Source organism: Amia ocellicauda, unplaced genomic scaffold (assembly GCF_036373705.1).
Source record: "Amia ocellicauda isolate fAmiCal2 unplaced genomic scaffold, fAmiCal2.hap1 HAP1_SCAFFOLD_218, whole genome shotgun sequence".
Classification (NCBI taxonomy): Eukaryota; Metazoa; Chordata; class Actinopteri; order Amiiformes; family Amiidae; genus Amia; species Amia ocellicauda.
The window spans coordinates 51,150-61,330 of record NW_027102781.1 but is presented as its reverse complement, the minus strand read 5'-3'; the positions used below and the strand labels follow the sequence as shown (position 1 = coordinate 61,330).

Below are 10,181 nucleotides of genomic sequence, written 5' to 3'. Positions count from 1 at the left end.
AACTATCAATTGATACAGCTGCTCAAAATGATAAGTGACTGTTGCATTACTCTTAATTCATAGTTTTATGGAAACTGACGAAGAGTATTCCATGTTTCGATAATGAAAGTTTCAGGATAATGAGATCCATTGACACCAATAACCGAGGAGCATGAACCAGTTGGACTACATTATCTATGGATGTAATATTTCATCATCATTCATCATCATGTAGCACTTTTCCACACCATGTTTTCAGTGTGGAAGGAAAGTTGGAAATTCTTTCTCTAATACCTGTTTTTCTTTCTTGTATACTTAAGAAAGATAAGGTCAAGCTAGAAGGTCAGGCCAGAAGGTAGTTTGATTTCTGTTTTTTATTTACGATGAGAATCTTGGAGACAATGTCAAACAGTATGATTGAAGTGCCTGCTCCCTAATCCATGTGTTGATCTATGAACTCTGTCCTATAATGATATAAATTCTGCTTAGCTAACTTTTAAGATAACATAGTAATGACTTTCTGATTATAACCAGCTCTTTGATTTTTGTGTATAAAAGCTCTGACTGTTAAAATGAAGGCAGAGTGACTTTGGGATCTTCTTGAGTCACTGTTCCTCTCCACGCTGCGTGTATTAAAGGCATTGCAACTAACGCTCCAACCTGGTTGAAGATGATTGTTCTTCCACATCAGATTTGACATTACTGTATGTATGCAGGCCCTTGTAATTGCTTTTCCAATACTGCCAACTGGTTATTGATGATTGATTTCACATTGTGGTACGAGTATCGAGTGAAATGAGTGCTATCCACCCCAGCAACACAGTGATAACATGGAGCCGGCAGGTCATCCAGGTCACAATAGAGGTAAAGCAGTGGGAGGAGGAAGACGTGGTGGTCAAAGGAATGGAAGGGGACATGCACCCCTTCTGAGAGGTGGTCATGGGCCTCGTCATAGAGGAGGACTTAGGGCTCACCAGAGAGGCAGCCATGGGCCTCATTTGAGAGGTGTTGGGGGAACGTGGTAGAGGACAAGGCCACGGACCAGACAGCGGCAGCAACAGCAAATAGTGTCCAGTGAAATCCGAGAAATAGTTGTAGAGCATGTTGTAAATCATGGCATGACCATGACTGAGGCAGCTACAATGATTCAATCAAACCTCAGAATCAACTCAGGATCAACTGTGGCCTCAATCATCAGAAATTTCCGTACTGAGAAGCGGCAAGTCTTCAGCATGCACAAAACATTAGGCTACTCTCAATTGTCAAATGACTGTATACTGCATACCAATGTGTAGCACAGAGTATAGTGTGCCTTTTGAAAGAAATGCAGACAGAGTGAAGCAGCTGATGACTGAATATGTTCAGGTATGTTCAGTTTCAAGATGCCTCTTGTGAAAAATGGTTGTGAGAACCTGAACCTGAACACAGGGCTGATGGAAATTTAGAAGTACGGTAATCAATCCTTTGTTTTGCTTTTTACACTAAGCCAGGTGAGGAACACTGCAGTTGACATTTTACTGTAGTTTTGTTCTTTTTTGTAGCTAATTATTGTTGCATGGATTCAAAGAAACCTATGGTGTGATTTGATTGTATTGTATTGTATTGTATTTCAGATTTTGTTCAATGATTCCACTGTGTCTGTAGTATTCTCTCTACTAGTCCTTTTACAGTGATGTATTTATGTGTAGTACCATAATGAAACATGTATCACATATTTTGTACTACAATATTTAATGATTGTACGAACAACTACACAGTGAAACTATCGGTATCTTCTGTTTTACTATGTTACTATGGTATTTCATGATAAATGAGTTATTTGAACCAACAAGTCTGCAAGTGCAAGGTTTCTTTAAAGATATGAATGCACAATGCAATGTCTTGAACATTGGACAGCCTGTGTTACAAGTGATGACCGTTTTGAGTTTTGTGTCTAGAGTTTTGAAAAATGACATCAAGGTTCTGAAATTAGTGACAAAGTGATTGTAAAAAACTGTATATTCATCCTATTTAATGTGCTCTTTTAAAATGTACTTTTCTTTTTTATGTTGCCATTTCTGTTCTACCAATGTTTCAGTTGTTAGCCAAAGATTGACAGAGTACATCTCATACACACAGGCCAGACAGCAAGGATTTCTTTTTGAAATTCAATTAAAAATGCTGCATGAACTCATCAATACGATTAGAGCTCCTGAAAGCAATATAACTAACTCACTCTACAGCATCTCATTAGCAGTGAAAAGAAACCAAGAAAGTTGGGACAGTCGACTGTTTACCACTATGTAACATCACCTTTTCTTTTAATAACACTTATTAAGCACTTGGGCACTGAAGACACCACTTGGTTAAGTTTAGCAAGCGGGATTTTCCCCCATTCATCCATTATGCATTTCCTCAGCTGCGCAACTGCACAGGGCCTTCGTTGTCTTAATTTGCACTAGTGCGCCACACATTCTCAATTTGGAGACAGGTCAGGACTGCAGGCAGGCCATGCTAGCACCCGCACTCTCTGCCTATGCAACCATGCGCTTGAAATCTGGGCAGAATGTGGTTTGGCGTTATCCTGTATGTATGTGTGTGTGTGTGTGTGTCTGTCTCTGTGTGAAAGTTAGTGTGTGTGTCTGTACGTGTGTGTGCCTGTCTCTGTGTGAAAGTGAGTGTGTGTGTGTGTATGTCTCTCTGTGAAAGTGTGTGTGTGTGGGGGTGTGACAGTGTGTGTGAGTGTCTGTCTGTCTGTCTGTCTGTTTGTCTGTCATATAACTCGCACATCTGTGAGGGCACCATTTTTGCAGAAGAGATGTACACATTTTGGAGCAACATATGCTGCCATCCAGACCTCATCTTTTCCAGTGACGTCCCTGCATTTTCAAAAAGATCACATTTTATTACATTTTGTTTATCTGTACTTTATTACATCTTATTGTGATTTATACTTGTAATGTTTCTTTTCCATATATATGTATGTACAGTGGGGGAAAAAAGTATTTGATCCCCTGCTGATTTTGTACGTTTGCCCACTGACAAAGAAATGATCAGTCTATAATTTTAATGGTAGGTGTATTTTAACAGTGAGAGACAGAATAACAGCCAAAAAATCCAGAAAAATGCATTTCAAAAAAGTTATAAATTGATTTGCATGTTAATGAAGGAAATAAGTATTTGATCCCCTATCAATCAGCAAGATTTCTGGCTCCCAGGTGTCTTTCATACTCTGTTGAAGTGCTCCTAATCTCAGCTCGTTACCTGTATAAAAGACACCTGTCCACAGAAGCAATCAATCAATCAGATTCCAAACTCTCCACCATGGCCAAGACCAAAGAGCTGTCCAAGGATGTCAGGGACAAGATTGTAGACCTACACAAGGCTGGAATGGGCTACAAGACCATCACCAAGCAGCTTGGTGAGAAGGTGACAACAGTTGGTGCGATTATTCGCAAATGGAAGAAACACAAAATAACTGTCAGTCTCCCTCAGTCTGGGGCTCCATGCAAGATCTCACCTCGTGGAGTTTCAATGATCATGAGAACGGTGAGGAATCAGCCCAGAACTACATGGGAGGATCTTGTTAATGATCTCAAGGTAGCTGGGACCATAGTCACCAAGAAAACAATTGGTAACACACTATGCCATGAAGGACTGAAATCCTGCAGCGCCCGCAAGGTCCCCCTGCTCAAGAAAGCACATATACAGGCCCGTCTGAAGTTTGCCAATGAACATCTGAATGATTCAGAGGAGAACTGGGTGAAAGTGGTCTCAGATGAGACCAAAATCAAGCTCTTTGCCATCAACTCAACTCGCCGTGTTTGGAGGAGGAGGAATGACCCCAAGAACACCATTCCCACCATCAAACATGGAGGTGGAAACATTATGCTTTGGGGCTGTTTGTCTGCTAAGGGGACAGGACAACTGCACCGCATCAAAGGGACGATGGACGGGGCCATGTACCGTCAAATCATGGGTGAGAACCTCCTTCCCTAAGCCAGGGCATTGAAAATGGGTCAAATACTTATTTCCCTCATTAACATGCAAATCAATTTATAACTTTTTTGAAATGCATTTTTCTGGATTTTCTTGTTGTTATTCTGTCTCTCACTGCTAAAATACACCTACCATTAAAATTATAGACTGATCATTTCTTTGTCAGTGGGCAAACGTACAAAATCAGCAGGGGATCAAATACTTTTTTCCCCCACTGTACATACATATATATGGAAAAGAAACATTACAAGTATAAATCACAATAAGATGTAATAAAGTACAGATAAACAAAATGTAATAAAATGTGATCTTTTTGAAAATGCAGGGACGTCACTGGAAAAGATGAGGTCTGGATGGCAGCATATGTTGCTCCAAAATGTGTACATCTCTTCTGCAAAAATGGTGCCCTCACAGATGTGCGAGTTATATGACAGACAACAAGACAGACAGACAGACAGACACTCACACACACTGTCACACCCCCACACACACACACTTTCACAGAGAGACATACACACACACACACTCACTTTCACACAGAGACAGGCACACACACGTACAGACACACACACTAACTTTCACACAGAGACAGACACACACACACACACATACATACATACATACATATGGAAAAGAAACAATACATTTATAAATCACAATAAGATGTAATAAAGTACAGAAAAACTAAATGTAAGAAAATGTGATCTTTAATACACACAAATATGTATGGCTGGTCGGATGCGTCTTGGACTCGGGTTCCTCTTCATTACGTATAACGCTTTTGCCTTTTGCTAAAGCTTTCCGTGGAGGGGATCGTGGGTGAGTTTGTACCATTTTTGGGAGGCTCTGCCTTGTTGGGGCGGAGCTGTGATCCAGGTGAACAGCAGATCGGGCATAGGTGGGCATGTGGGCGGAGGAGGAAGGCCGGTCAAGCAAATAAGCTTGCTAAGGTACACAGCAGCAGCAAGCAGCCCCCCCATCCAGCCAGCCAGCCAGTCTGGCTGGCAGTGACTGAGTGGTTGACAGACGGCAAGCAACGGAATGTACATGCTCTGTGATGTCATAGCAGTCAGCTGAGAGAGGCTCGTGATGTCATCGCTGAGCTGGCTGGCTGGCTGGCTCTGTGTGTGTGTGTGTGTGTGTGTATCTGTGTCTGTCTGTTTTTCTGTTTGTCAGTCTGTCTGTCTGTCTGTCTCTCTCTCAATTCAATTCATTTGTATTGTCAAAGCAATTGGACATACATACATACATATATATATATGTAGCGTAAGGTACACTTATAAATTTCAATTAAAGAAGTGAATTCATAGTATCACCTTATCACGAATCCTGGAGTCTTTTAGAACTCAATTTCTGTAATAATTGGACGCAGACACCAATTCCAAAGATATAAATTGTCAAATTTATTTAAAAACAAAGACTAAATGTAGCACTACACTAATTATACAAAAGGGAAAAACTAATTAAAATTCAACTCTAGATCAACAAATCAAAGACAAATCACTTCCGTGACCAAATCAAAGACCATGGGATCACATAGGATAACACACAAATCGTTAAACAAAAAAGGTTATAAACACATTGACTACAATACCGGTTAGTAATTCTAGGAATCACTAAGAAACAGTTGAAAGTGCTAAATTGCAGTTTCAGAAGATGAAAAAAAACTGTAACTGATGGGATATGTAGTACTTTATACTCGAGTGGTCTATGCGATTACACCCTGTTGGTGTTATTAAGAACGCCAAGTACCAGAATGCAGAGCGGGACTGTTTTTTGTGCCGTGACTTGTCGGGGGAAAAACGCGCAGAAAAAACGGATGAGAAGGTGAAGGTAGTATGGCGGTGATGCACGCGTTGGTGAAGTGGGAAAGCGGGGTCGACAAAGACTCTTACAGCGTGATTCCCACTGCTTGCTTTCGCAATTTTGATTTATTCAGCATTGCTGATGATGACGAAGAGACGACTCGAAACTTCAGAGCAGAGTGGAGAGACATGAACAAACCTCCAAAAGGTGGATGGCCTGTCCATGAAGCGCAGATCATTATGACTGGTAAAAATGTTTATTTAAAAAAAAAAAACATTAAAGTCTTTACATGCTATTTGATATATACAATCACAGTATATTTGAAATGAATGTTTAAGTTATTAATGTGTTGTACTTCTAACATACTCTTATAACATGGTAGGTGGTGGTGAGGGCACTAAAAACTCGTCATACTTGACTGGCATTTGTAAGAACGATTTATTGTGTGTTGTGCTTTACAATAAAATCCCCCAAATCACAAAATAAATTAAACCAGATATAATTTAACTTCAGTTTTGATTCAGTGTTGGCTGTTCATCTTAATTTGTATGGTCAAAGCACAGTATTTTTATGACAAATAAATATAATCCCCAAATATCTGTGGACATAATGCAGGGTTTTATTTATTTTATTTTTATTTTAGGAAAAGAAGGTGAACTAAGAAGAAAACTTAATGACCTAACAAAAATGCCCTCTCCTAAAATGAAGAGAGTACCTAAAACAAACAAAAAACTTCAAATTTCAGATGATAGTGACCTTGATGAACCACAGTTACCGGTGAGATAATTACTGCAAATATTAAATAAATGTATTGCAGGATTGTTTTTTTTTAATCATTTTCATATATATATATATATATATATATATATATATAATTTCATTTTAAACTCTTTTTCTCTCTGAATACAGCACAAAATAAGAAAGAAAACCGATGGAGCTTCAAGAATTAGATCCCATCACATTCTACAGACATTTAAAGAGTCCAGTGAAGTTGAGCTACAGCAAAAAGTTAAGCAGCTCGAAAAGGAAAACACAAGACTTAAAAATGAAAACCAATGTCTTCGAAACCGTATGGTTGATGGTAAGTTTTTTTATTTATAGCAAATAATTCCTTACCTTGATAAATGTTATTCTTAAGTAATTTAGATTCCAGAGTAATGTATTATAGTTGATCATACTGAAGTAATCTAGAACCACAATACAGACTCGTAATGTGCACTGTCTAATAGTTTAATAATACTGATTATTAAATAAAGTTTTTCAACATAACTTCATAATCCTACATTAATGACTATATGCATTACATTAGACCTGGTAATTGTTGTATTTTATCTTTTTTATTTTTTTCGTAGCTAATGTTAATGACCCACAAAAAGGTCAGTTTGCCAATAACATAGAGCAAGTCTCTCAAGTATAATTGCAGGCATTGATGGTTTTGTTTTCACTTTGTATTAAATATATTACTAGAAATGATTATCAATCAATTTTGGACAATCTGAAAAAAATTGTAACAAAAGCCACATTTATCAGCAATGAAGACAAAAGTGTGTCACCATCAAGTGGTTCTGACAGCCCCACAGCAAATTGTTCTGAATCTGACAAAGAATCACCAAAACAGGTGTAACACTCTTGGTCTACAATATTACAAAGACAAGGTAAAAATATATATATTGAAAACAAATATTGGTTGTAAACAATCTAATGATGCTACATTATCAGGTATATTCATAGTTATAGTTGATAATAAGAATGTAATTGAATTATGGGTGTCACAGATTCACTGACTTTATTATGTCTGTAAATTAATAAACTTAGAATTGAGACATACTGTGGTCTTTAATAACACATTTCTGTAACAAAATCACAGCCTCACTGATAATGTCTGAGTATTCCACTTAACATAATATAAGAATAGTTTGGGGATAAACTTGTTTTTTATTTACCATTGTCTTTTAGGTGGAAATATTCCCAGGCACTGGAGTTTACATTGACAAACTGTCCTGGATCCTTGCAGAGAGGTGCAGCACGAATACGTCATATGCAAGAACCCTGACGGTTGCTGTCTTTGACTTTCCAACATTACTAAAGAGCAATCTTCGTGGTGGTGGCAGAAAGAGAGATCCAACTTCGGAGACATTAAGATCCTCATTGATGTTATTGAGGATCATATACAGCTGCCTTCGGAAGGACACGACGTGTTTCAGTTGCGGGGCTTTGCAGCCCAGCGGGACCCTCTTAATGCCGGACATCAGCTGCCCGAGCCGGTGCGGATGAACAGAGGGACGTTAGACAGCGTTACCTTCCGGGCAGGAGCAGCGAGCGGCAACACCGGGGTGAAAGTGTCGTCTAACACTGTGCCATTAGCCACTAGCTGATTGAGCAGATCAGTGGTTTTTAAGAAGATAACAATGGCAGCAGACTTGATATTTTCACACCCTGCTACCTCCCCAACCGCTAACACACACTGCTCTAGGGGGCAGAACTGCACCGGAGCGATCTTGACTCCATGGCGTCGGGTCAGTTTTTCTTATCAAAGACGCATTCAGGGGGTCCGACCCCCCGACCCGGGAAGAACTACCGGTACTCCCCCCTCCCCTCCCCTGTTCCCCCACAATAAGAAAAGCACTGAAAACAGAAGACAAAATAAACAAACTGAAAAAAGTAAAGCAACAAAAAAACGCAGCCAAAGGACAGAGCTCTCAGCAGCACTCCCGCTCACTGCAGACCCCTCCCACACACTCCCAGCTGAGAGAGAGAGAGAGAGAGAGTGTTAGTGTCTGTCTGTCTCTCTCTCTCTGTAGATGCATCATAGGGAACATATGTAACAATCTCTCTTTTTGTTTACCAAAAATGAGAATTAATGTATTTCAAGTGGGTGTTGCCTTGGTTGGAAACGTTTTAAGATTATTTATGAAGTGTAAAGTGGATTTGTCTCAGTTCTCTGTAGTTTTCAATGTATGTGCCATTCAGTAGCGTTCATGTTACAGATATGCCCTATGCAGTGGTAGGGTCAATAAAATGTCAGTAAAACTTTATTTTAGCAATTATGGAGGGGAAGAACTGCAAATAGAGGGTCCCCACTAATTATCTAACTTACCAACAACGTTTAAAATTAGGTCTTGCGAAGCTGCCAAATAATGCTGTATAATCGTATGTGTCTTCATACAACGGCTGCTATAGTCTGATAGCTTTGATTATATATATATATATATATATTTTCTTGTGAACCACAAATGCTATTTGCTTGATTTTTACAGAGTATGTTATAAATACCATTCTTATGAAGCCTGACAAATTGTATGCTGTAATTATGAATATTTTCAAATCATTTGTTTGTTTTTCCTAACATGTTACAAATGTTCCCTATGTGAAAGATGCATTATATCTTAATAATGTCTAAACAATTAAAGATATACAGATTATTATTTTTGGTAAAGTTATAATACATTGCTATTAACTATGTGTGTCAGTAAAAGTTTAAATTTCCTAAAGGATTTTTATTGATCTTGCAAAATAAGTGTTTAGGGAACATTTGTAACATAGAGGTGGGTTAGCCACCGAGTAAGGGCAGCGGCTCCGGCTCCAGCACCATCACCATGTCGCTGGAAAAGCACTAAGTGAGCTCACAGTGAGCTCAGTGTAATGTCTGCTCTGGTGAGCTCACAGTGTGACCTAGTCGTGAGTTCACGTCTTCACTGGGTAGTCCTTGACAACTTAATTGACTCAAATCTTGGGCTTAATTGGTCAAAATGACCATTGGTTGAAGGTACTCAGGGACTGATGTGTAGAGAGACTTATTAAACCTGCAGGATTGTGGTTTTCCCAGATCAGAATTAACCAGATCACCACAAAGGAACATGGTAGGTGCTATTGCAACACACATTACACAAATACATTGAAATCCAAGTTTGCAGTGGTCCTTGGGCCATTGTGTGGTGATCCAGATCACTTCAGCAGGAATTTTGCAGCGGTCTGGACTACCTCTCTCTCTCTCTCTCTCTCAATTCAGTGCATTTGTATTGTCAAAGCAATTGGACATGCATACATACATACATACGTCTGATGAGTCTCGATTTCAGAGTCAGAATTTGGTGTATACAGAATGAGAACATGGATCCATCATGCCTTGTTACCACTGTGCAGGCTGGTGGTGGTGGTGTAATGGTGTGGGGGATGTTTTCTTGGCACACTTTAGGCCCCTTAGTGCCAATCGGGCATCGTTTAAATGCCACGGCCCATTGTTTCTGACCATGTCCATCCCTTTATGACCACCATGTACCCGTCCTCTGATGGCTACTTCCAGCAGGATAATGCACCATGTCACAAAGGTCGAATCATTTCAAATTGGTTTCTTGAACATGACAATGAGTTCACTGTACTAAACTGGCAACCACAGTCACCAGATCTCAACCCAATAG

The 10,181-nt window shown here is 39.4% G+C and overlaps 1 non-coding gene across 1 annotated transcript; it reads left to right on the top strand.

Moving 5' to 3' along the window:
• Nucleotides 1-4,704: 4,704 nt before the first annotated feature.
• Nucleotides 4,705-4,819, top strand: LOC136725682 (U5 spliceosomal RNA). Its single transcript, XR_010807662.1, has one exon. It is a non-coding gene; the product is annotated as a U5 spliceosomal RNA (small nuclear RNA).
• Nucleotides 4,820-10,181: the final 5,362 nt, after the last annotated feature.